General features: G+C 42.1%; 1 protein-coding gene and 2 long non-coding RNA genes across 5 annotated transcripts in view; all 3 read right to left on the bottom strand.

The window, feature by feature from the left end:
- The window catches only part of GNAQ (G protein subunit alpha q), a 305,513-nt gene that overhangs the window by 135,015 nt on the left and 144,553 nt on the right, over window positions 1-25,945 (bottom strand). The window lies entirely within an intron of this gene.
- LOC146407073 (uncharacterized) lies at window positions 834-6,044 on the bottom strand. Its single transcript, XR_014823061.1, has 2 exons — window positions 2,369-6,044; window positions 834-2,064 (listed from the first exon to the last, which is right to left on the bottom strand). It is a non-coding gene; the product is annotated as an uncharacterized LOC146407073 (long non-coding RNA).
- Window positions 7,631-16,776, bottom strand: LOC146407074 (uncharacterized). The gene is made up of 2 exons (XR_014823052.1): window positions 11,348-16,776; window positions 7,631-10,566 (listed from the first exon to the last, which is right to left on the bottom strand). It is a non-coding gene; the product is annotated as an uncharacterized LOC146407074 (long non-coding RNA).

Consider the following 25,945-nt stretch of genomic DNA (forward strand, 5'->3'; position numbering starts at 1 on the left):
GTACACACTGTATTAACAATCCAAGAACCGGGATGGGGGGAGGCATCTACCTAAATTCCTGCCTTGAATATTAATGCCTATTAATTATAAGAGGAAAAACACTCCTACTCTTTTCAAAAGGCCATTTCATTTTCTGCTGTTTAACCTAATGAAAAAACAATGTATAGGTAAAGCATGTTGAGAAGGCAATAAAGACCTCTTTTCGGTTTTGAATTTAGGTTACATGTTTCACATAGCATTAGGCTTCTTTTTATTTCCTTACAAACTCCCCCAAAGCTCTTTTAAACAGAGCTGTCAGCTCTGTTTGTTCCAGGCTCTGATTTACAAAGAGCCCATGGATGAGAGCAAGCAACAGCTCACGGCTGCATTTTCCCCGCAATCCTGCTGTGAACCCAGGAGCAGGCATAACCCTTCCTGTTTTCCACAGCGATGCTCCCAGCTGCCCCAGCTCAGGCAAGGGGCACAGAGGGGGAGCTAAGGGTTGGGGGAGGGGATGGTTCTCAGCCCTGGCTCAATCACGGGATTAAGTCCCCAGACTGGACAGTAGCATAGGTCCTGTCCTTCATCCTCTAGCACTGGTACTCTCGTTCCAGAGTCAAGGAATCTGGACCACGGAACTGAGGACAGCTTCTCAACACAACATACAGCCCACCCTACTTGAGGACCCCTGCTCCAAACCCACAGTAGTGAGTGAATCAAAGGGTGGAGTGTTCTACAGCTAAAAATCAGCCTGCCTCAGCCACGTGGAGCCACCACTGTCACCTTCATTTCACTGCCAGGGCCAGGGCTGGTATCTTCACTTCTCACAATTCTCAAATTCCTCTCTTTCAATCTTTTGCTCTCAATGGGTGGGCAACATGGCTCTTATTGTCTCCAAAGGCCCATCTGTGGCCTGTCTCAGTCTTCATCTTCTTCTGTAATATCTGACACCATTTGTCACCTCTTCCTTCTTGAAGCTGCTGGCTGGTTCTCCAACAACCTCCCTCACCCTGCCTCCTTACTCTCTCTGGCCACTTCCTCTCCTCCAGCTGACCCCTATGTGCTATTGTTCCTGCATGATTTTATGCCTGGCTCACTATTTTTCTCTCCACCCTGACCATCTTGGCCACTCCTTGAGCTGCAGCTATCCACCTGCACACAGGAAACTCTCTCATCTCTGGCTTCTTCAGCCCACTCCTCCTCAAAGCTCCTGGACCTGCTCTGTGACAGCCTGTGGCCGTTTTACTGCTCCAACCGGGAGAGGGCTGTGTGCGTGTCAAGTCGATTTATTCCATGCCCTGACCTCCTGCTGATTTTCTTGTTTTTGTTCCTGTCATTCCATCTTTATTTCGGGTTCCACCATGTCAGCTACAAATCTCAGTTCCTGGACTGTTTTTTGTGCCTCTGCCCAACATACCAACCATGGAAGCAGGGTCCTACCTGCTCCTCCCCCAAATGGTCTCCCAGTGCTGACATCCCTATTTTCACACCACCTATGTGAATGCCTGCACCTGCTTAAGGGCTAATTCCTAAAAGATGTTTTTGCCTGTCCCCTTGAGCACAAGGATTTTCTTCTTGGGATTACTGTTCTGGAACATAATTTGACACTTCACATATTGTTGATGAATAATAACAAAATGAAACCCATAAACTAAAAGCGAAGGAAGATCTTTATAGTAGAGTCGGAGGAGTAAACCTATTCATTCCCCTAATGGGTTGGTTTGTTTTGCTTTCACTATAGAAATAGGTGGATGTGAAATAATGACACATTTAATGATTTCATTAAATCAATTCAATACTTTGATCCATCTCTATTTGTCCACACTGTGTCTAATAAAAAGTGCCCCGAGCTTATTAAACTCAATTAACATTCACATCAGTATGAAACTTGAAAACATGATCTAAAAATCATCTCCCTTTGTGTAATATTGAATCTTTGCTTTTATTTATTTATTTAGGTCTTTTTCCGTTTTTGGACCACTCCCAGAACATATGGAGGTTCCCAGGCTAGGGGTCGAATTGGAGCTATAGCTGCCGGCCTACGCCAGAGACATAGCAACTCGGGATCTGAGCCTCGTCTGCAACCTACACCGCAGCTCACGGCAACGCCAGATCCTTAACCCACTGAGCAAGGCCAGGGATTGAAGCTGCAATTTCATGGTTCCTAGTCGGATTCATTAACCACTGAGCCACAACGGGAACTCCTTGAATCTTTGCTTTAATGTGAAGAAGGAGCAGTTGTTTTGCCTTTTTTTTTTTTGTCTTTTTGCCATTTCTTGGGCCGCTCCCGCGGCATATGGAGGTTCCCAGACTAGGGGTCGAATTGGAGCTGTAGCCGCCGGCCTACACCAGATCCACAGCAACTCAGGATCCGAGCCGCGTCTGCAACCTACACCACAGCTCACGGCAACGCTGACGGGATCATTAACCCACTGAGCAAGGCCAGGGATCAAACCCGAAACCTCATGGTTCCTAGTCAGATTCGTTAACCACTGAGCCACGACGGGCTCATAAAGATATCAACTCCTGGCAACCATAAGTTCCACGATTATAATAGGATCCAAAGTTCAAGAAAAATGAGCTCCAATCAAGATGTTCATGTGTTAATAGATGTGGACAGACTATAGAAGAGTACATTTTCAATGGAAGGCAAGATTTTAAAATGCTGTTTTAAAGTAGCGTTAAGCTGGACCAGCCATACAGAATGCAGTGATGTATGAGGCCGACTGTGTAGGATGAAGAGTCATTGCACTGAACCTACCCTGCAGCTATTCTGGTTCTTAAGAGTGAAGCTTTCATTGGCCCCAGCAAGCCATTTGTGAGCGAGCAAAATTATAACTTTTTATGCTGGTTTTAGTAAAGTGTGTAGCGGTAGAAACATTCAATTGCTTGAGCAAAGAAAAAAAAAAGCACAGAGAGACATCTCTATATTAGGAAGGCCAGGAAAGGAATAATTAAGTGCGGTTTCATGCAAAAATTTTCTAAAGAGGCTAACTTTCTATTCTTGCACATTTAACAGAAGCCACAAGACACTGGTGGGCTGAGATTTCACATCAAGGTTGCCCTGGAGCACAACAGTTATTTCCTCGGGGCATCTAGATCTGCTGGTGTCTGGTTTCCGAGTCCTCTCTCAATCCTGAGGCTGAGCCAGCCCCTTCTTCTGACTGAGTTCTCTGCCAGGCAATGCACATACATTATCACTAATACCACCAGTGACCTGGAGAAGAAGAAATGACCCCTGCTTTATAGATGAGGAAACTAAATCTAGAAGAAGGGAAGTAATTTGCCTAAGATTGGCGAGGTTGGTTTGCCTCTTAATACTACCCTTTTCATTGCCAGTCGTTCTCAGTAGAGGCTGACTGGCCCCCCGCCCCTCCACCCCTGGGTACTTTGGCTGTTACGAAGACCATTGGACCCGACTAGCACTGAGTGGGTGGGGCCCAGGAATTGTAAAGGTTCTGTGACACGGTGGATAGTCCTCACTTAAGGAAGAACTATCCTGCCCTCCATGCAACGGCGCCCCATCAAGAAACACTGTGCCATGATGCTCCTGGAGGTTGAAGGGAGAGAAACCCACCAATTAATGTTGTCAATAGGCTGGGGTGACATGGGGACAGACAGGGAATGTCCACTAACACTGGCGTCTAAGTGAACATACATGGAACCTTTTCTTAATTAGCAGCACGTTGCTAACAAAGAGCAGAACCATTTGAAGAAGACTTTACTGAATATTTGCAGACCACAAAGGGGAAACAAACACCGGCTAAAACACGAAACTGAATTAATACAGCTTCTCCCATCCTAGCTTCTGGTCTTGATGCCGAGCACCGTGTCAGCAAAGACTGCTCAGGAAACTAGACTAAGGCAGAAAGTCTTCTGGAAGTCAAGACCTCGGATGACTAGAGTGCCTTTGGGGGAGAGCTTCAGTTTGCCTCTCCTGGTCCCTCCTCCCTTGCGTACTGTACGGATTACAGTGCATCAGCAATGTGCCTGCACCTCTGGCTTTCAGATGGTTTCAAGCCAAGGGGGAGCCCTGGCAGGAGGCTGGAAGGCAGAGCATGTACTTCCCTGGCTCCCTCCACATGAATTACCTCAGGCTGGATGTATTCCCAACTGAAGTTCACGGCCCTGCTAAAGCTAACAAACTCCGTGCATCTCTCACTCTCTGCGGTAGGCAGAACATTGTCCTCTCCCCACCATCAACCCCTTGCAAGATATCCATGTTCTATTCCCCAGAACCTATGAATACATTACCTTATGTGGCAAAAGGAAAGGAAGGTTGCAAATGAAATTAAGGTTCTTCATCACCTCATCTTAAAATAAGGAAATAATCTTGGATTATCTGGGTGGGCCCAATGTAATCACAAGAGTCCTTCAAGGTGAAAGAGACAGGCAGAAGAAGTCAGGGAGATGGCCTGTGTGGAGGACCTGACCCAGTGCTGCTGGCTGTGAAGGAGGAGGAAAGGGCCATAGGCCAAGGAATGCAGGGCACCTCTGGACTCTGGAACAGGTAAGAAAACAAACTCTCTCTTAGAGCCTCCAGAAAAGGAAAGCAGCCCGGCCCACACTTTGATTTTGGCTATTCCAGACTTCTGACCTCCAGGTCTCATGATGCTTTAAGCCACTGACTTTGTGATAACTTGTTACAGCAGCAACAGGAAACACACTCTTTCCAGGTTCTGGTAACTACTCCTCCTTTCTGGTGCTGATCTTTGAATCTCTTTGGTGATTCCTATCCACACCCTTGCAGACAGGATTTTTATAAATACACCACATTCTGCCCATTTTGATTGTGCCCATGTTGGAACCCAGAGTAATAATGGCTTTTTCTCACTAAAAGAAAATGAATCCTTTTTCCGCTCTAAACTCCAAATGGAGCCAAATTTATTACAACCCAGGACTCCTCTATATTTGTCAGTAATCTATTAACTTATTTCCCTTAACAAACAGATTACTTTACTATTCCATGTTTCCTTCCCTACCTGAAAGGCCACTAGGCCAACCATCAAGTCAAGAGTCAGTACCAAGTTCGCCCAAAGTGGCACAAACTTTTTCAGGATGTCCTTTCAAGAAACTGCATATAATTTACAATATTATAAGAATAAAAGGGTCCTCTCCTCATTCTTACCTATGCATTTTTGTCAAATTACTGAACTTATAGAGTGAGAAAGCTCTTTGCTTTGTCTAATCCAGAGTCTGGAGCTCAGGAACTTTCTGGTTATGTTAGATGTTAGCCCTGGTTAGAAAAATGTTATTTCAGGGTAACCCAGCTGGACACTGTAAATACCAAGGAGCAAAGTCCTTGGAGTAGTATGTGTAAAAAGGAGCATTACCAACCACGTAAAATATTGAGCTGTTGGGGAGAGATGGCTGAGTGGTCAGTGGGCAGTGGCAAGGAATGTCATGGGAACATAGCCTGACCACAAGGCACGCAGAGTCCTGCATCCAGCCCTGCCAGATACAGGCTCTGTGCCCTTAGGCAAATCAATTTTTTCCTCTGGGTCTTAGCTTTTTCTCATCTTAATAAAGGAAATTAGATCACCTTTAATAATTAATTCCATCTCTCATGTGCTATAAGCCTATGAAATACTGAGTTAGAAAGTGCTACAAAATGGTAATAAACAGCTGAATAATAATTATAATCAGCCTCAGCAATGATCATTCATTCATGCATTTAACAGTCAGTCAAAGTAACTCTGTGCCAGGTGTTATTTCAGGTACTGAGAATAAAATGATCAAGATACCTATCCTTACCCTTGAAGAGCATCTTAAACTGAGAATTAAAAGGTATCCTCCATATTCAATTTTAAAACAGATAATAACTGACCTTGAAGTACATATCAGTTGAAATCAGAGTTCCTTTAGTAAGACAGAGTACATGCTGAACATCCTTTTTGCATCTCTCACCTGTGCAGACGTCAACCTTTATCATCCCCCTGTGTTCCATGTCAAGACTCCACTCAAACCCCATCTCTTCTTACCCAAGCTTCCAAGCTCCCTGGAACTCTTCACTCAGGTCACACTGACTGTCTGTGACATGGACATTCACATCCCTCAACATGGAATGACTGTTTTTTTTTTTTTTTTTTGGTTGGTTTAACTATTTAGCTGTATTCCTTCAATTACACTAACACTTCAATAGAAGTCAGCACCAGAATCCGAAATTTCTTGCATCACAGTGTTGTCTTTTTCTAAACTACTTTCGTTTATACTGTTTTGCTCCCTGGATCAAGGCCAAGTATAAGTTAACAAATAAAGGATCCCTCAGTAAGGACCAGAACCGGGCCCTAGATTATGGGAGGATCTTAAAAAAAAAAAAACATCATGAATAGAATTGACTGATGTAAAATGTTGCAGCTAAATCATATATTAAGATTGTTTGTATATGCATCTGAAACAAATCACAAAGTGTGAGAAGGGAAAAATCAAGCAGGAGAAAAGCATCCTTGGGCTTAAACCCATGCTGCAAAGCCATCTCTAGGTGGCCCTGAGGAGGATAAGGGCAGTCTTTTGTGAATGGGAGGGAGAGTGACAAAAGCACTCACATGCAAGAGCACATATTCAAGAAAATAACTGTGACTCTAAAGTACAGCTCCTTCTATGAATGAAAGGTGTATGCCACTGGGAACTGGCTCATTTAATCTGGATATTCCTAAACACAGTAGTATGGAAGAGGGCTGGAGACAGCTCTAACAGACATGCAGGAATGCATGAAACCTTTCAAATACCTCATCATCATCAAGCCCTTTTAAAAGGACTCAAGTATAGGCTATGGGCACAAATCACTTATCACCCTGGCCCAATTTGCAATAGAAATCTATTTAAAAACTCCCAGCTCCCAAGAATAAAGATCAGCTCTCTCGGACCTTGACAGAGCCTGTTTTGCTTAACAGCAGTAAATAAGTATGAGGTACCCACAGCCTGACCTCTTCTCTTGTCACAGATGCAATAAGAAGCATTGGCACATATCGTGAAATACAACCCTCCCTCAGTATCTGTGGGGGATGGATTGCAGAACCCCCCTCCCACAACCTTGGATACCAAAATCAAGGATGCTCAAGTCCCTTATATAAAGTGGTGTAGGATTTGTACATATAACCTTTACAAAGTGTACTTCCTCTCATATACTTTAAATCTTCTCTAGATTACTTATAATACTTAATACAACATATACGCTAAGTAAATAGTTGTGAATACAATAAAAATGCTATGAAATGAGGTAAATTCAAAGTTTTGCTTTTCAGAACTCTCTGGGATTTTTTTCCTCCAAATATTTTTGATCCGTGATTGGTTGAATCCATAGATGGCCTACAAAATGACTATGTAAGGCCAACCCATTTTTGTCTTTTTAAGTATATATCATAGAATAATACATATGTATATAGTGTATGAATATACAGTATCTATGTATGTTACTCGGTTATAGAAGTAGTAGCAAATTACATTATCAAGCCTATTTAATCTAAGGACAGTCCTATGATTATACTTTGCAAAATAACACACTCCTTCCACTTTTGGTATTCAATGTTGATGATCACCTATTTTTTTCCACCTGCAATAATGCTTTTCCAACAAAAAGTCAACCTTCATTGAAAAAGACCAACCTTTATGAATTATGAATCAGAGGACACAATGATTTGTAGCATAGTTTGGTTAATAGACTTATTTTTAATAAGGAAACAGTATATTAAGTTTCTTCTTAAATGGTGACATTTCCTCAAATTAGCTTTAAATATACAATTTAACTCTTTAAGAAATGACAATGCTCAACAGCTAAGACATGGAAACAACCTAAATGCCCATCAACAGATGAACGGATTAAGAAAATGTGGTACATACATACAATGGAATACTACTCAGCCATAAAAAGGACAAAATAATGCCATTTGCAGCAACATGGATGTAATTAGAGTTTCTCATATTAAGTGAAGTCAGAAAGAGAAAGACAAATACCATATGATATCACTTATATCTGGAATCTAATACAGGGCACAAATGAACCTATCTACAGAAAAGAAACAAACTCATGGACATGGAGAACAGACTTGTGGTTGCCAAGAGGGTGGAGGAGGAAGTGGGAGGGACTGGGAGTTTGGGGTTAGTAGATGAAAACTATTGCATTTGGAGTGCATAAGCAATGAGGTCCTGCTGTATAGCACAGGGAACTATATCCAATCACTTGTGATGGAACATAATGGAAGATAATATGAGAAAAAGAATGTCTATATATATATATATGACTGGGTCACTTTGCTGTATAGCAGAAATTGACAGAACACTGTAAATCAACTATGATAAAATTAAAAAAAAAAAAAAAAAGAAATGTGAATCCTAAATACCAGGAGACAACCTATATTTATTTGACCCAGTCTATATATTTTATATTACCAACAATATTATTTTCAACTTTGTCAATATTTGACATAAAATTTTAATTTCTAAATAAATTAATCATGTAGATCTTCATTTTATCATTATTTTGGTTACATAGAACACAATGAATTGACATTTAGGAAAAGAAATTTAGTTGTATAAGTTGCAGGACAAGCCTATTTAAATCACCTCAAAAAAATTATATTTCATTTTTTCTTTTTAGGGCCACACCTGCAGCATATGGAAATTCCCAGCTCAGGGGTCAAATCAGAGTTGCAGCTGCCAGCCTATGTCACAGCCATAGCACTGCCAGATCCTTAACCCACTGAGTGAGGCCATGGATTGAACCCGCATCTTTATAGATACTAGTCAGGTTCCTAACCCACTGAGCCACAATCGGAACTCCCAGAAAATTTAATTTTCTACTCTTCAAAGTTAAGCCATCTTCTTTTACAGTGAGAACAAGGAGGCCCAACCAAAAGTGTTTCCGGAGAAAACAATGAAGGAAGAATGATGAACAGTTCATGGTTACCTATGTTTATCACCGCATTCCAAGGACACATACAATATTTATAAAAGAAGACTAGTTGTAAAGGAAGACAATCATTTAGGTGAAGAAGGCTAAATAAGTGTAATCGGATTATGGACAATTTTGAATTATTCCCTCTTGGGATTATTTAGTTAGCTAAATTGGTAAACAACCATATTTGCTACATGTAAATGTAGAGAACAGGACAGGGATGAAGTCTTAAATACTACTTTAATGACATCACTGTCTTGCTGAAAAATTCGTAACTGCTTTCAAATGCTTCTAGGATAAAATCCAAACTTCCCTGTGCAGCCCATAAAATGCTCCTTAATTTGGTCACTTCCTACCTAAATAATTTTATGAATCACGCCGCTCAACAGGGCCATGATTCACTCTCCTCTGAATGGAATTTACTGCACTAAGCCCCAAACCACTGCCTTGCTAGAATGTCCTTCCCACTCCTCATCACCTAAGGCCTGACACAGGGTCTGCTAGCTTTGCCTCTAGGCTCTTTTGACCACTCAGGCCACAGAAAATGCTGAAAATACCTAGAATTTCTAATTAGACAGACAGACAGGGATAGACATACACACAGAGAGAGATTTCTAATTAGATAGATAGAGAGCTGTGAAGATTTTAATTTAAATATATACATGTATGGAGTTCCCATTGTGTCTCAGGGGCTTAAGAACCTGACTCATTTCCATGAGGACGTGTATTTGACACTGCCAGGAGATGAGGCATTAAGTCCCAGATGTGGTTCTGATCAGGCAATGCTGTGGCTGTGGTGTAGGCTGGCACATGAGCTCCGATTCCACCCCTAACTTCCATATGCTGCACATGCAGCTGTAAAAAGAAAAAAAAAAAAAAAAAAAAAGGAAAAAGAAAGTATCTACATACACATAGGAGAGAGATTCTCTTCTAAGTAGTGTCATAACAGTGGGGATCACTCACAGTAAGAAACAGTGCTAGAACAGGATAAATAACTGCTGCCCTTCATCACTTGCTTCTTTTCAATAACTCCTGAAGGCAATATGCTGGTATAACAGTTTTTAAGACTAGGATTGGGAAGAAAAAAAAAAAAAAAAAAAAGATCTTCTGGGTCAAGAAGGCTATGAGATTAATCAGCTAATGGAGAATTTTCAAATAGTTTCCTTTGGGGATTGTTTAGGTATGAGATATCAATAAACACATTTGTTACATAGTAATGAGGTTAGAAGCAACAGTTTGAAATGTATGTATGAAATAGCAGATAGAGTTTCGTGCTGTTTTTCAGGTGCTATTTCCTCACCAATAGAACATACTTTACCCAAATTCCAACACCTCAAGCTGTATACGTGGGGAGATTTTACTGAACGTAAATTATATCTCAAAGTCAATTTAAATTTTTTTAATCTTAGTTATTATGCCGACAATATATATCATATTATAGGCTACGGACAGCATCTAAAAAACTAAATATTAAATGACAAAAGACAATTCAGTTTCTTCTTTCATGTGATACTTTTTTTTTTTTTTTGGTCTTTTTGCCTTTTCTAGGGCTGCACCCGTGGCATATGGAGGTTCCCAGGCTAGGGGTCTAATCGGAGTTGTAGCTGCCAAGCCTACGAGCCACAGCAACTCAGGATCTGAGCCGCATCTGCAACCTACACCACAGCTCACGGCAATGCTGGATCTTTAACCCACTGAGCAAGGCCAAGGATCGAACCCTCAACCTCATGGTTCTTAGTCAGATTCGTTAACCACTGAGCCACCACGGGAACTCCATGATACTCTTCTATTTTCTTAAGACATCCCCTGTGGCCTCCTCAGAAGAGAGTCGAAGCCTTTCTCGGGGCACTGCACCCTTCCCACATCATAACCAGTATTATTCTTGGGAACGAGGGACAAAAGTAGCCAGGCCAGTGGTCTGCTCAGATGAGACGGGTTAACCGTTGAGCTCAGAAAAGCTATTTTCAAAACACCCAGACTGGCTTAAATTCCTCCTTGCCTTCTCTAAAGCACAGTTTTTGGCTTTTTATTTTGGAGGGCATCGGAGGGGTGGGGGGAGATCAGTTCTAAAATCTCAAAGGTGTCTTCAACAGCCAAGGGCTTTTCTAATCCCTTCTAAGGTCTTCTTCAAAGGCAAGGTATTCAAATGCTGCTTTTTGGTGCCTCCTCTCTCCACACTCTCACCTGGCTTTGCTCTCAAAGTGTGACTCCACAGTGAGCTCCCAGATGGTGTGATAAAGACGTGTCAATTATGCAAAGAGCACTATAGAAAGATCACTCTTTTCGGGAGTTCCTGTTGTGGCTCAGTAGGCTAAGGACCCAACGTTGTCTGTGAGGATTTGGGTTTGATCCTTGGCCTTGCTCAGTGGGTTGCCAAGGATCCAGTGTGGCCACTGTGAACTGAAGCTTTGGCACTTGCCATCAGCCTCTACATGGAATAAAACATGAGCCACTGCAGCTACAAACCCGCAGCACCCGCTGAGTGGAGCTCAGGGTGGAGACCAGGAATGAGATCTCTGTGCTCTGGGAAAACTAGAAGAACAGGCCTTTAGATAGTCAGATATTTTTCGGAGAAGATTTTATGTGCCCAATTCTTGCATCTCCTCATATCTATAAGAACACTAAAATCCTTCACGGTGATGTCTACTCCTTGTGACCGGTAGTAACCTTCAGGAAATCAGCAACGAACTTGTGAAATGTGTGTATGCTGCATACACCTCCCCCTCACCTTGATCATATCCTGATATTCCCCCTTTTCCTCCTTAGGTGGGCTGTCACAGTCATCTGTAAATACAGTCACCTCCAAGGGTGAGAGCTGTGAGTCCTGCCAGGCTATGAAAACTCAGGATACTGGCCCTGATAGCGGAGTTGCATATCAAAGGAATGCTTTCAGTGAGCCCAGGCCTCTTTTGTTCCTGCTACCTGTCCTTTGTTGCAAAAATTCCTTTACATTCTAGCTCCTCCCTCACCGCCTTGGAGCAGTTTCTTGGGGCTACCAGAGATGCTGTCTCCAGGGCTTAAATCCTAATTTCACCCCAAATAAAACTTAACTCTCAATTTTCAGGTTGTGTATGTGTTTAGTTGCCAATGTAAACTGCAGCGTGGGTCACAGATGCAGCTTGCTCAGATCCAGTGTTGCTGTGGCTGTGGCACAGGCCTCAGCTGCAGTGACCACTCAAACCCTGGCCTGGGGACTCCCATGTTTCATAAGTGTGGCCATAAAAAGAGACAGGGGCGGGGGAAGAAGAATCACTTTTTTCTGATCCATCACAGAACTACAAAATTTTACTACCTGAGTGGACACGTGTGAAATGCAGAGTTCTTGAATATCAGAGACCAGTTGCCATAAGAGAAAAAATACTCCTGAAGGACAACTTGAGATTTTCTAATTAATGGAGCAAAGTTAGATTTTCTCCAGGTTGTGTGTGTGTTTACACAAATGGCTACAGTACAGGCAAGGGAGAGTGGAGAATGAAAGTATGGACAAAAACACTGCTATGCCCTAAATTACTACTAGCTCATGTATGCGGAACCTAAAGTTTTACTTTACTGCAGGGCAAAAACAAAATGAGTTTTAATAGCTCCTCCAAATCAAATATTAGGAAGCATGAGTATCCAAAATTTCCTGAAAGACAAATGCCATTACTTCTTTATCAAAGTCTTGTAACTTCCTGCTATGTTATATTGTATTATTCAGTACTTCTTGAGCATTCACTCACCGAGGTAAGTAATGAGAACTATGTGAAATATGCAAACACACTATGGTTTAGTTATAAAGTCTGTACTTAAAGTAAAAATTACATATGGTCAAATTACCTGTGAAAATTGCTAAAAACCACTGTCAAAATTGCCCTTAAACTACCAGGATCTAAATTATTGAAAAGCCTAAAAGCCAAAAAAAAAAAAATTTCTTTTGTTTTTATAGCATTTCAGCAGTGGATTTAATTCCCCTGAGGCAACGGAAGCCAAGGCTTAGCTTCAGGGGGTCACTAAGTATAAGGTGAATTTGCCATCTGCCAAATGTATATATGAAACAGCTCTATTGTGTCAAGAAACTGTTTCCAACTCTGGTAAATTTACACTACAATATGTCTATGTCACATGAGGTATAGATTACAAAGTGCATTTTAACTCATTTTAGCAAACTGAGTTCTTGACCAGAAACTTGACCCATTTCACAGATGGGGACACTGATGCTCAGTGAAAAGGAGACACATTCAAGATGGAACACAGACAGACTCATAGGTTCTGACGCCTGGTCCTGTGCTTTTACAGCCTCTCAGCCTCTGTGTTAGTACCAAGGAGAGTACACAACATACATGGGTGTGGTATCATGCATGGACCACGTACACACAGAAAGCAATACAGTATATCCAGGGGTTGTGCAAACTGACAAGCACACTCTCCCAGCGGTAAGGACCTATGCAAAAGGAGAACAGAAAATATCCAAGATGGAATCTAGTAGAAGGAAGATCAGGCTTAGAGGAGAGTGAGAGGATATTCCAGGTCATGAGCCTGCTCCCACAAAGGCACTGAAGGGAGGGAACAGTAAGCAAACATGCCTTGCTGGAAGGAAGAACACACTGGAAAGTACAACTGAATGTGGTTTTGTATTCCTCCATTGGGGGTCTAATCTTGGGGATGTTACAATATTCAAACACCCCACTTAGCTCAAGTTGGTTGAAGAACAGAAAAGGAATGGCAGCAACAGTGGTGAGCAGACGTTTGCCCTCACAATGAAATGTCTTTATCTGTTTTCACATGCAAAAGTGTAATAGCTGATGCCTACTCATGACTAGGTACAAATATGAAATAAACCTTATTATATCTATTATCCTTTTTGAGGCTTGACTTTGCCCCCAAGGGAAGTAAATGCTTATGTATTCTCTAACAGGGCTAATGGCAGAGATGCCTGTTTACTGCTCATTTATTTGCAGTGCTCTCAGGAGTTGAAAATTTCCCCCCAAGTGAAAGCATATGTAGAAATCAAATCACTAGGTTGCTTTTCTCTTACGACAAACAATGCATCTAGGAGTTTGTGGGCAGGTTTTTTCATTTCAGTGGCATTTCCTGAGAAGAATGAAGGAAGGGGTAGGAAGGAAGGGCCAAGAGGAGGAAGGTGGGGAAGAAGAAAAGATGTCTGAAGGAAGACAACGGAAGGCAGCCACAAGCTCTGCTTCTGGGCCCAGGAGGCAAGAGGATGCAAACCATCCAAAGGCAGCTCTGTCCCTGGGCACCTAACAAATTAAGGACAGAAAGCATCTCTTGCATTTGTGTTCAGATTTCATCATGGAGTAGTTCAGACAATTCGTCTAAAGCCTTCCATCATTTCCTCTTCTTAAGCACTCTTCACACAGGGTATTAGACTCAGACGTGCCTTAGGTAAATGTATAAATAAGGTAAAATGCCTCTGTCTTCAGAGTCTCACTTATCTTCTCTGGAACTTTCTACCTATTTCTAGCCTAGCCATGAACTCTTGGGACAGTGACCCAGATTCCAACATGCTCTTCCTCCCACCTCCTCCTACTGCCCGCTTGACCTCAATCTATTCCATCTTAACCCACTAGTTTGGGAATCTGCAAATAAAAGACATTGCTAGGAGCCTCAAAAGAAAGTAGCAGATCAGTTCAAGGCTGGAGGCAGCCTTTGAGGCGGGAGGCTTTCCCCCTGGGCCTCAGAGCCCCCTGGACTTTGGAAAGTTCTGTTTCTAACTATATACGGGGTGGCTGGGCAAAGCAACCCATCTAAAGTTTAATGTCCAGTGTGATTTATTTGACTGACTGAGATTACTGACAACCAAATTCTCATGTTAGGCCAAGGAGGGAAATAAGAGATGATTTCATCACTGTTCAGATAACTAACACTCCTCAAATTAAAAAAAAAAAAAAAAAAATGGTTACTCTACATCTAGAACTATTTCCACTTGTGTCAGAAATTAAATCCTCTACACAGCCTATATGAATCCCTTCAGTCAAAGGGCAAGAGGTTACATTAGCCCATATCTTTGCTGTCAGAATAGTCACCACAAATACAATTTAACTTTTCATGAGGCTCACAACAATCAGCTGTGCTAACTATCCCCAAAGACGGTAGGAGCCACAGTCAGGCTGACAAGCTGTGAGTCTGAGAGCCTGAGTGTTCACCTCAGACGGGTTCATCTGCTCTTCTGCTGATTACTTTATGGATTTGCTTCCTGCAAATGATATCTCCATGGAGCTGTTGGGAATGGGGAAACACCGTGGAAGATGTCCACTTTCATTGATCAGAGGCAATGTTCATGCCCATTAAGAGCCTCAGAGGCTGCACTCATAAAGTGGTCACCCTTTTCCTGGTAATTAGAAGGAGAATACAGAAGCCACAAGCCGAAGGCACCACTTTACACTTCAATCATGCAGAGGACAGGAACCTCTCAAAGCGAGAGTGACTCAACATCAGGGAAGCCAAATAAACTAAGAACTTTAACCCCAACCTTCCCACCTCTGTCCATCGCACACGGAGACTGACTGACTTAACTCACCACTGTTATTTTCAGGGGGAGAGGGGAGGAGGATTTGGCTGAAAAGGGGGAAAAGATGAAGAGAGAAATCTATACACAGTGAAGTGAGTAATAGGGAGCAGAGTTCCCCTAAATCCAGGTACCCACATTCCACCCATACCTGCAATACCACCAGGGTTATTTCATCTTTTTTTTTTTTTTTTTTTTTTTTTGTCAGCTGCATATGGACGTTCCCAGGCTAGGGGTCAAATTGAAGCTGTAGCCACAGGTCTACACCACAACACAGCAACACCAGATCCGAGCCACATCTTCGACCTTCACCACAGCTCACAGCAACGCCAGATCATTAACCCACACAGCGAGGCCAGGGATCAAACCCACATCTTCATGGATACAAGTCGGGCTTGTTACCTCTGAGCCACAACGTGAACTTCCTATTTCATATTTTTAAAAGCCACTTTATATCATACCTAAAACTAAAAAACAAGTATACCTTCTATATACTCCTTCCTATAAACACATAGTATATAACTGCAGACTTTTTAAAAACAGTCAAAGAGAACGGACAGGGGACACCAGAGAGCAGGGCCACGTGAGTATAGGCACAGGTGGCAGAGTCTGGTCTCCTCCCTGGTGAACCCAGAATGGGGGCAGCAGTGTGACCTACTGACTAAGGAAGAGGGCTCTTCAGAAAGGCCTGGGTTACATGTTAAGCACCAACCACAGGGTGAACTGGGTGAGTTTAGTCAAATTAGTTAGCCAACCTACCCTACAGAACAGCCACAAGCCTTTGTTTCATAGAGATTGTGAAGAGCAAATAAGATAATGTGCGAGCACTCAGTGCCCTTCTCAATGCAAGGTACCTCTTACAGTTGTTGTTGCTGCTGTTTTAACTCTAAAATGAGGCTAAGCAAACACAGCTCCTGGACAGGACTGCCCTAAACCCATTGTTTTCAGGGATCTGCTTACTAGGTGCCAGGCTAAGCTTTGGACATTAATTCTCACTTGATCCTTATCTCTTTCAAGCCTCCCAATAACCCTATAAGGTAAGTGTTATGAGTATCCCTACTCTACAAAAGAAAAAAGTGGGACTTGCCCCAGGTCATCCAGTAATAAATCAGTGAGCTGGCTTCCAGGCCAGTCTCTGTGAAAGCAATTAAAAAACGGCAGAGAGCTGCAGAAGTTGAGCTAGACAACCCTCAAGCAATACCCTCCACTTGACTTTCATTACCTCTTAACCACAAAATATAGCCTTAAAAGGCCAAATTTCTACACACAGAGTAACTAAGGAAAAATCAATTAAAATAGATCTTCACATCTATTACACTATAAATTAAGTGCCATAAATCCTTTCAACTTAATTTATTTTCAATATACTAGCCAAAAAAAAAAAAAAAAAAAAAAAAAACCAACAAAACCCTACTTGGAAGCGTATGACCAAACCATTTTCAATACTGACATTCCCAAGAATGATGAGAAAGTCCCATGAATGAATGGGTAGCGGTAATGACCCTGTAACACTTTTCTCTATCGAATAATGCTTCTGACGTTTGTCTTGACGTTTCTGACCAACTCTCTGCAAAGAACACTGTGATAGCTATTCAAAGAGTCTGTACTCTCATATAGTTGGTTTATATGCCCTACTCCATTTCGCAGAGACTGTCATTAAGAGGGTATTATTAGTAGAGACTTTTCATGAGACTTGTTTAAGCATCATGAATACCAAATGCAGTGGTCTCAGAGCTCCTTCAACATCAGACAGGACCATGAGAGCAGGTAAAAGCCCATCTGTTCTTTTCAAGGGACCTTGAAATGTATTCAAGTTTAACGGGAGCCGAATGGATAGCTGACACGTTAATATATTTTTAAGCACGAACTCTGTACATTTGTGGAGAGACTGCTGTACTATTTTTTTCAAGGCAGGGGATTCTACCAAATGGGAAGAAACAGGTGGGTAATAAACGTTTATCCTCCCCAAATGAAGCTTATTATCTGAGGAGCAGTGTGATACAACGAAAGTATTGCTTTAATTAAAAATTTTCACATGAATCCATCATGATCCCATTTTCTACTTAATCCAACAGGCATGACATACTTTCACTGAGGTAAGGGCAGGAGAAAATGGGCTTAAACTGCCCTGCAAACAGCACAGTCCCCTCTGCCGTGCCCTTTTCTTTGCCACTGTAATTTTTTTTTTTTTTTTTTTTTTTGCTTTTGCCTTTTTAGGGCTGCGCCCACTGCTTATGGAGGTTCCCAGGCTAGGGGTCTAATCAGAGCTGTAGCTGCTGGCCTACACCTCAGCCACAGCCATGCCAGATCTGAGGTGTATCAGCGACCTACACCACAGCTCACAGCAAAGCCAGATCCTTAACCTACTGAGTGAGGCCAGGGATCAAACCTGCAACCTCATGGTTCCTAGTGAGATTCGTTTCTGCTACACCACGACAGGAACTCCACCATTGTAATTCTTATTTACTGCCTTGTGGTTCAAGTTCTATTAGCTCCAGCAAATACCTCCCCGCGATTTCCTTGATGTCCAACGCATTTTCAGTCCATTCCACAGACTAAAGCATAATTTTTAACTTTCTCCCACACACCAGTTGCTTCCCCGTTTGATGTAGTCACCACACTTTTGAATGTCCCTCTTTCCTGAGAGCCTCAGTGCTGCATGCAAACAGAAGCAGGGAATCTCACTCTTCCCTGAGCCCTAGCACCTAGCACAGTTTTTAGCACATGTCACTATGATCAATAAATATTTGTTGAATGAAAGACTGCTTTTGTTTAGTCTCTATCTTGACGCCAGTACCCAGGAGTAGGAGATGGATAAAGTTCTCGCTCTCTGGTAGGAATCAGGAAAAGCAGTGAAGGGGGGAAAAAAAAAACTTTTTCTTTTTCTTTTTTTGTCTTCAGGGCTGTACCTGCCACATATGGAGGTTTCCAGGCTAGGGATCGAATTGAAACTATAGCCGCTGGCCTACACCACAGGCATAGCAACTCTTGATCCAAGCCGCAACTGAGACTTCATCACATTACAATGCTGGATCCTTAACCCACTGGGAGAGGTCAGGGATCAAATCTGCATCCTCATGGATACTGGTCAGATTTGTTTCCACTGAGCCACGATGGGAACTCCCAGGAAAAAAATTAAAAACAAAAACAAAAACCCTTCCAAGTACAACGCAACTCAAAATTTTTAAATTCAGTCTCAGAAAAATGGCCAGGATTATGGCAGAAAGGGGAGGAGAAAGAGATGATTGGAAAATTATGTGCTTTAAATTCAGAATGCCTGAGGTTTGGATGGAAATCTTTGTGCCTTACAGGCTATGTAACTCGGGCAATTTAATCATCATGGGCTAGTTTCTTTGTCTCTAAAATGGGGATCAGAACATCTACTACATATGTCTTGGGCATTTAAAGGCGCTGCATATAAAACACAAGCACATCTCCTGGGCTATTAAATGCACCAACTATGTTGGCTTCCTTGTTTCCCAGGGCCACTTTTCAATCAGTAAACATTTGATTTAAAGTAACCATGACAAACATCCTCCTAAGGGAAAAAAAAAAAGGAGGGGAGGTAACAATTAAGGTTTATCATGGTGCTATTAAGCTAAATATCTGTGATAGAAATTTTAAAGTTGAGATTTACTTATTTATGTTTTATGGAGCTGCACCTCTGGCCTCTGCCATAGCCACAGCCACACTGGATCTGAATTGCAGCTCTGTCCTATGCCACAGCTCATGGCAATGCTGGATCCTTAACCCTCTGAGCAAGCTCAGGGATTGAACCCGCATCCTCAGGGACACTATGTCAGGTTCTTAACCCACTGAGCCACAACAGGAATTCCTAAAGTTTATGAGAGATTTTGATTAATACTTTAGAAGATGAACAAAATGATGACTCTGAAAAGTAGTAACAGAGTATGTGAAAAATCTGGAAAAGATATTGGAAAAGACTGCAGCTTTAACTGTAATTCCAAAATGCCAATTTTTTTTTTTCCTGTGGCAAGTCACTCTCAAATATTCTTACTAGAGACTTATTGCTCTTACTGAACATATGCATTTAGGAAATATGTCTAGACTTATTACAAGGGCAAATCCTAGCTGTGAGGATTATTTTCTTGACAAACAACCACTCAATATTTAATAGATATTATATATAATGGTTTTATTGATTAAAAACTATATTCTAACAAAGTAGTCACTTGAGGAACAGATTTGATAGAGTGATATTCAAGAGAAAGATTTAGGTTATGTCTATAAACAAATCAAACCAGATTAGAAAAAATTCATGCCATCAGTTCACTGAGGTTGAACTTTAATTCTACTCCTTGGGTCCTGCTATGCTGCTGGGAATAGAAAGATCCTGCTTTGATGAATTTTACCAGCTTCATCTAGTGTTCATGATGTGTTCAGTACATTTTCCTTCAAGGAAAATACAAAGTTCAGTAATTCATTTAGGGCCCAAGAGTGCCACACAGCACATTAATGAGTAGAAATCGATTCCCAGCTCAAGGAAAGGTGAGAGGAAATTATCTCATAATTGATGTTATTTGGAAATGTGTTTATCAATCAGTCCTTCTAATGAACAAGGAAGCTTGACGGAAACACACTGGCCCTGGGAGAGACCCACCGTGGGAGAGCGCAGCTGTGTGGATCAGGCTCACGGCAACTCACCGTGAGCTCACACCAGCTTGGGAACAAGTCCTGGAACTACATGTGCCTCAGTTTCCCTTGCTGTAAAATGGGAGCGAGTTGAGAAAGATGTCCTGGCTGAACCTTTACTACTTAGGGATTCATAACCACTTCTACAGTTCCACTGAACTCCAAATGGAATCATTTATACCTTTTCTCTCATGGAGTAGATTACCGCCAAGAAGCCTAGACATTTCTTTTTCACCAGACCACATTTTCATTGAAGAAAGCCTACTTCATGAATTTCATGGCACCTTAAATTTCATTTAGCTGCACATGAAAAAGAATTCTGATTCATTGTGGAGAGTGTTTTGTTCCTTCTGAGAACAATTCCTTTCCCATTCATTTGCCCCTGCTGACCCAGGTATACATTGAGTGTGTTTTGCACTTTTCACTGCATAAAAATGATACGTTTCCCAGGGTCTGCCCCCGCATGACAGGCCTGGCAGCTGAAGACAGTGCTCTGGAAGCCCACGAGTAAGGCAGGAACTGGGGATGAATATATTCTGGGTGTGTGTACATGGGTGTGCAACAACTCTTGCAGTCCTGGACCATGGCATGTCCCTGCCAGGCATGGGCCTAAACACTCTATCCCTCCCTCCTGTCAGTTTCTTGGCCCCTATGTCAGCTTCTCGCTAAAGCCAACATCTTCATTCTGTACAATACTTTCCCTCCCCCTTACACTACTATCTATTTTGTCCTCATAGCATTAATCATCTTCTAACACACTATGTGAATTACTGTGTTGTTTCTTTCTGTGCCACCTCTCTTGGACGCTGCCCTGTCAGGTGCATACAGAAGCCACATAACTGGTTTGCAGAGGTATTCCTAGTACCCAGGATACTGTATGGCACGCAAGAGGGGTTCAAAATCTCTTTGGTGATTAAACAAATAATGACCCTTTGGCTAAATTTTTTTTTTTTTTTTTTTTTTTTTTTTTAGCAGGTGGACTAGGTGGTTGACTTTGTCAGTCACAACCTATTTCTCCCCAGCTATTGTCTTTCATGGAGCTTTTATGGACACCAACCAAGGGTGTATAGAGGACCCCTACTCTAAGTGCTGTTGACTGAATCAGCTACTGAGAATTATTTTAAATGATACGAATGTATTACCATGTCTTAAACACAGTTCTGTGCAAAACAAACCCTGCTAACCCAGGAGTTCATTTTAAGTTCTTTTCCCTTTCCCCAGACGATGCACAAAATAGAAAAGTAGAACACAGAATGGAAGAGGAGAAATGCTGTTACAGATCTTGTATTTAAGTGATCTAAATTGAACACAGAATCCTAGAAGAAGAAGCCATCCTGGAAGGCAATGTGGAAAAAGCTTGGGACCTAGCAAATACACTTCTAGGAACTTATCTAAAAACTGCAATTAAGCAAAGGTAAAAGGTTTTCAATATTTCATTGTAGCAATGCTTCAATTAGTGAACAACCAGAAATAATCTAAACATCCCACAACCTGAGCTGATTTTGCAAGCCATTTCTAAACCATACCTGCACAGTCACTAACAGAGGGCTAGAAAAGATGGGTCAAATGACACAGAAAGGCATTCACAATGAGGTTCAAAAAATGATGAGCTGAGGTCAGATTTCTGGGGGAGGAGGAAAAGCATGAGAAAAGTTGGGAAGGATATACCCCACAAGTATTCATGATAAGCCTATTTGGAAATGACATTGATGGAAATTCTTCTTCTTTTTCAGTTGTCTGTACTTTCTAATTCCTTCTGTAATACAGAAAAACTATTTTTAAAGAGCCTGTGTGCAGATGAGCTACGTAAGAACATGATACTGATTCAGAGTGAAATTAACTGAGCATTTAACTTAATGATTTCCGCTCCACTAAGTCCATTGTTCTTATCATCCACACATATCAAAAGCATGCTTAACAGAGTTAGCACCCTTCTAAGGAAAAAGTAAATTCTTGAAATCAAAATGCAAGCATTTCAGTTCAGTTTCTTAATTAGCCCAAGAAACTCTCTTAGAACCAAAATGATTAGTAAAATCAATTAAGATGTTCAGGTGACTGGGAAAACATACTAACTGGAAATATAAGGGACGTGTTTTTGCCATCTGAATTCCCAGTTAACTGAAATCCAATTAATACCTCCATTGGTTCAACTCCTGGTACAAACAACACAGTCTTTACCCTGACCTGCACAGTGCTTCTACCTCTACCTAATCCACTAGCCTCGCCTCTGCAGGTGCCTGGGGAAGTCCCATCTCACTCCACAGGGGGTCCCAGAACTGCTTCAGCAGCACCTAATACAGCCAGAAACATCACTCACCTGAACTCTCATTGCCTGGTTCACAGAGAAGAAACAAAGAGTGAGGAAAGGGTACTTTTCTAGGTAGGCTGAGGAATGGTGGTTCCCTGTCATAGAAAAAAAGGGGCTGGTTCTTTTCAATGCTTGGTTGTTTGTTTTTTATTTATTTATTTTTGTCTTTTTAGGGCCACACTCCTGGCATATAGAGGTTCACAGGCTAGGGGTCAAATCAGATCTGTAGCCACTGGCCTACACCACAGCCACAGCAACACCAAATCCGAGCCACATCTGTGACCTACACCACAGCTCACAGCAACGCCAGATCCTTAACCCACTGAGCAAGGCCAGGGATCAAACCTACATCCTCATGGATGCTACTCAGATTGGTATCTGCTGAGCCACAGTGGGAACGCCAGTGCTTGGGTTTTAATATACCTGCTTCCACAGTAAGTCTCTGGATCACTTGTGAACTGGAGTATGAAGAGTCCTTTGTTTCTGAGAAAAATTCACTCCACGCAGTCATGCTCCCATCTGTACTTTGACAATTTACCCCAATTCCAAACTGCCCAATTCCTGCTCCCTGCCACCGCCCCCCCAAATAATAGTTCATGAACTAGAAACTACCAAGTCTGTTTAACACTGTCGTAGGCTCTCAAATTCTCAAGATTGTGGTGTTTCAGGAAAACTGGATTTATCTGAAGGCCAGGGGTGTTTCTGACTAACCATTATGCTCGCAAAAGAGACATGGAGGGAGACTTCCCTAAAGACAGACATGATCCCTGAGTGGGTAGTTGCTGGAAGTGAGAAGAAAATCATGCGAAACTGCCAGAAATGACAACCAGGCCAAGAACATGCTCAAAGCCACTAACATTTCTGTAGCTTCGGAAGTACTCTTAGGATTGGAACTGGGGAAGAAGAAATATATAAATTCCCTCTGTTAAGCTGTGTAAGTGATTCTTCTAGCACTTGCTTCTGGCAAGTTCCTACTGGGGTGTGAAGCCTTTTTCTCCTCCCATCTGCCTGGAGAGCCAGCTACCTTCGGGAAGCTACAGACCAGCTGGCTCTCATCAGCGTGCTGGCCATTTTGCCCAAAGTCTCCATTCTGCTATATTTCAGAGCAAGAGAAAAGGCAAACGATTATGAAACTATAGGGGGCTTATTTGAAGCGGGGGTGGAGGGAATTTAAAGCAGAAAAGAAAACAATGAATGAAGCTACTAGCTGCAACAAAAGTGAAACTTTCCATGATGGTGAATAAGGAGTTAGGAATCTCAGTTCTGCCCCATGACAAAGACTAGAGATGCCTGGAGAGTATGTTGTCTGCCGCATCCCCACCCCCTCAAACTGAGGCCAAAGCTCTGTCCATCACTGCTCTTAGGGAGGCTCGTCCTTCCCAAGGAGGGCAGAGTGTGGTCCGGCTAGCACACTGGTCTCCTGCTAATACCCCCTAGATTCCATTCAGCGGTCCCTGAACTCTAAATGCCTCCTATCACCAGGCAAGGGCCACCACCCCAAGGACACTGTTAAGAAATCAGCATTCCTTAGCAGAAGTCAGGGTTCAGAGAGGGAGATTTTGAGGTAGAAGTACTATTCTCTCCTTTGGGGTTTTGTGTCAATAGTCCAGTCCTTAAATGATGATGACTACGAACATTCCTCAAAAAGACAAGCCGGAAGCATTCACTATCTTGTTACACTGGTTACCCTTTACACTCTCTCCTTGGTTCTGTTTTCTTTAAGGGCAAAAGATTGCAGTTCATCTCTGCTTCCCAGGCTGTTCAGAAACCAAGGTCACGGAAGCTTTTCCACGAAGAGAGGGGGTTTGTAAAATGAGAGAAATTCAATAAACCCATCCGTCACGACATCCTCCTCTTGAAAATCAGGTCTCTGAAGGAGGTGCACTTAAACACCACACTGAAGAGGACCTTCTTTTGAAGGAGCGGCAGGTGTTTTATAATTAGGGCATTCGTTTACTATGAAATGCTCTGTGTTCAACAATGAAAGGTAAAACTGACATATCGAAACCTCAATTTTGAAGATTTGGCCCTTTACCCATGCTCCTGTCCTGTAATTAGCCACACTGCTGAGAGAAGGGCCTGCCTGTTCCTTGTGTGGTGCAGTGGCTCTCAACCTTGAGTCTACAGGAGAATCACCTGAAGGGCTTGTTAAAACACAGCTTCCTGGGTCCGACTCCCCATGTTCCTAATTCAGTGGGTCTGGGGTGGGGCCTGAGCATTTGCATTTCTAACAAATTCCTAAGTGATGCTGATGCTTCTGGTCCTGGGACCATAATCTGAGAACCACTGCCCTGTTTTTTTTAAAACACTAGGTCCATCTAACTAACCCATAATGCCATCAAAGTCGTCGTGACCAGAAAGAGACTCAAGCATTTGGTCCTTATTCTATCCAGTGATATATATGGTCACTGACTTTCCATCCCTAATGTTAGCTCAAAGCTCCATTACTGTCCAACCATGCCTTCCTGCATGCAACACTGGACCCAGGAGCACAGACGTTTTAGGGGCACCTGTAGCCCCGAATCACAAAAGCTGATGAGAGGAGCATATCCCTCCCATTTCTCCTCCTTCCCCAACCAAGCTTTGATAAGCTGGGATCCCTCAGGGTCATAGAGGAGTCAAAGTTTTATAACAGAGTTTAATTCAAATCTTTTCTTACCACTGACCAGTGTTTGTTTCTTAAATAAATTCATTACCTCTAAGCCTGTAAAACTGAGATGGTAGTATTTACATCATCCAACTCTAGGCACACTGCCTGGCTTAGAGCAAGCCCTCAATAAAAATGTGGCCACCTGACTTTTCCTTTTTTCAGGAAGCAGTAGGCATAGTGGAGAAAAGCAACGACATGAGACAACTATGGTCGGAAACCAGCTCATTAGTTCTATAATCTTGGGAAAATACATCAACTTCTCAAAGCCTTATCTGTAAACTGGAGAAAATAGTGGTACCTAGTGGCTGAGTTTCTGAACACTAAATGAGACTACTTGGATTCCTGGCCCATAACAAGGTATCCAAAGTTAGGGATTTTTACTATTACAATAATAGCAGGGTTAGGATGGATTTTGGAACTATTTTAGTCCCATATCTTCATTTTTAACTAAGAAAAGTTTAGGGAAATGAAGAGAGGTGCTCAAGTACTTACACTTTTTGCGAACCTCAGATACCTACATACACAGAAGTGTAAACTCTGCTCACTCTCAGGGAGTGAGCACGCTAAAAGAGCTAAGAATGCCAAACAAGCCAGGTATAAAGCAATATAAAAATGAAGCAAACAAGATCCCAAGAACAAAGTAGAATTCTAAGAGAGCTTTTCTTAACAGTAAGGGTTCAGTAGCTTTTAATGAACTTGTTTCTTTCTACCTGTTAAGGGGAAGGAAAAGAAAGCCAAACACCAAAAGACCTCCATCTCCCGTACAACTTTCCTAAGGGTTAACTGTATTTTAGTTAAGTTTGAGAATAAAGAAAAAAACACAAAGATTATCAATCAGTTTTTTTTTTTTTTCTTTCCCAGGAGCTATAGTTTTCTAGATTTACAATCCACAAAGACTATCCTTTGCCTTTACAATATTAAAAATAGCAGGCCCCAAATCTAAGGGTACTGTCTCAC

This window comes from Sus scrofa, chromosome 1 (assembly GCF_054392235.1).
Source record: "Sus scrofa isolate SSC_HxYL_T2T_F1_AM1 chromosome 1, Sscrofa_HxYL_maternal_Yorkshire_Landrace_v2.0, whole genome shotgun sequence".
Lineage (NCBI taxonomy): Eukaryota > Metazoa > Chordata > Mammalia > Artiodactyla > Suidae > Sus > Sus scrofa.